General features: G+C 33.7%; 1 long non-coding RNA gene across 1 annotated transcript; it reads right to left on the reverse strand.

Moving 5' to 3' along the window:
- Positions 1–494: 494 nt before the first annotated feature.
- LOC125553443 lies at positions 495–1,600 on the reverse strand. The gene is made up of 3 exons (XR_007304064.1): positions 1,553–1,600; positions 766–814; positions 495–629 (listed from the first exon to the last, which is right to left on the reverse strand). It is a non-coding gene; the product is annotated as an uncharacterized LOC125553443 (long non-coding RNA).
- Positions 1,601–1,868: the final 268 nt, after the last annotated feature.

Genomic DNA, 1,868 nt, shown 5'->3' on the forward strand with positions numbered 1-1,868 from the left:
GAAATAATCTTGCGTACCTAGTTCACATGGTCATGATATCATGATTAAACTGGATTTCTTTTGCTATGATAATAAAATTAACCATAGTGGACTCTACAGTTCAGAAAGAAGTGGTTAATTTGGCTCAAGATAGATAACATAATTCTGAAAGAAAAAACTCCATAATTTTTTTAGGCAAACCACAAAATAATTTAGTTAGAGGAGATAGTAAATAAAATACCCCTTCAATTCTAGAATTGTTATAGAGGCGTCACAATTATGCTACTACTGCACAAATCTATGAATTTTTTGAAATTAAATTATCACATCTAAACTCAAAACATCGGGGCATCCTTAATTCATACATTCAGAGCAATGCAAACCTCCTAATCGAACATGCTGGACCTATGTTCTAGAAACTTCTAAAAAAATTTGTAAAGAAATAGCAGATTCATGAACCATACATGACCTGATTAAGCCCTAGTAAGGATAAATCAGTGTCTATATTTATGCAACCACGTACCTTTTATCTCCGTGTCTTTTACGTAATCCAATTCATATGATACCCTTGGTTTTCCTGAACTTGATGGGTAACAAACAATCTTCAAATATCCCGAGGGAAGAAAATTATCTGAAAGCTGCACTCTAACCTGCAACAATAAGGGGAGAAAATTAAAATACACATTTGCTAGCAAAAATGATCACCATGATCATAAATAAGCAAATAGAGCATTATCGTTCCCACAACTGCAAATGACAGAGTACATCAAAACTGGAAGTACCAACCATCATATCTTGAAATATGTTGTTTACATCATCGACGGATCTAACAAAACTGAATTAAGTTAGAAACCTGATCAGGTGCAAGCTTGCAGTATGGAAGTAGATCGATCATGGGTACAAGAAAGGAATTAAATTCAATATTGAATAACCTCCTCACTCATCTCTGGTGGTTTTGCAAGAAAGGGATTAAATTCAATATCGGAGAGTAGATTTCTTATTTTAAGCTTGACTTGATTCTATTGTTAACTAAATTCTGCAAAAAATAATGCTTGTGTTCTAAAATTTGAGTCATCTAGCAAAATGTAGTTCAATCTATAAAGTTGTTGGTGCAGGCATCCACTCTGCCTCTAAACCTCCATTTCTCTTTCTGTCATGGTCATATTTTTGCAGAATTTAGTTAGAACCATCAAGTGAGCTTTAGTTAACTCACAAGATTATATGCATCTAGAACTTTAAGTTATACTCAAATCTCTACAGAAAGGTGAAAAAACATGCAGGAACTAAGAACAGACCGTGAACTTCTAACAAAACCTCAAAACTGGCACATGAGGGGACATATCCTAATATTGAACGTAAGTTGGCATGAAGATGTCCCAAGATACAAACTTCGTGTAATTTATCATGAAAATTGTCCCTGATACAATCTAAAGTCCAAATTTTCATAAATCTTTATTACATAAAAAAACTTCTGTTTTCTTTGATTAAATATGCATATCAGACCTCTCCAACAAGATGCACCCCTTCAAAATGCTTTATGAAGCTGACAGATATAGAAAGCATGTAGCCATACCTATTCTTGTGCATGTCTTCAGAGCTTGATAAAAACGAGGTACCAGCAGAATACTAATAGTTTGTTGAGTGCTAACCACCTTGCAGGCTGAATAAACACGATGGTCAAAGTCCTAATTAATTCAAACACAAACAACATAAAAAAATTGAGATAGAAGCCACTGCACACATACTATTATGAATCTGACAATCAATTGAATTGGCGCTTTTCTATTTGTACACTTATAGACATCTCAAATATCACAAATTACAGTTCAGATTTTGTTCACACCAGATTTTGTTCACATACTCTAGTAATTACTGGTAGTGAAAAAATG

Source organism: Triticum urartu, chromosome 4 (assembly GCF_003073215.2).
Source record: "Triticum urartu cultivar G1812 chromosome 4, Tu2.1, whole genome shotgun sequence".
In the NCBI taxonomy this organism is placed as follows: domain Eukaryota; kingdom Viridiplantae; phylum Streptophyta; class Magnoliopsida; order Poales; family Poaceae; genus Triticum; species Triticum urartu.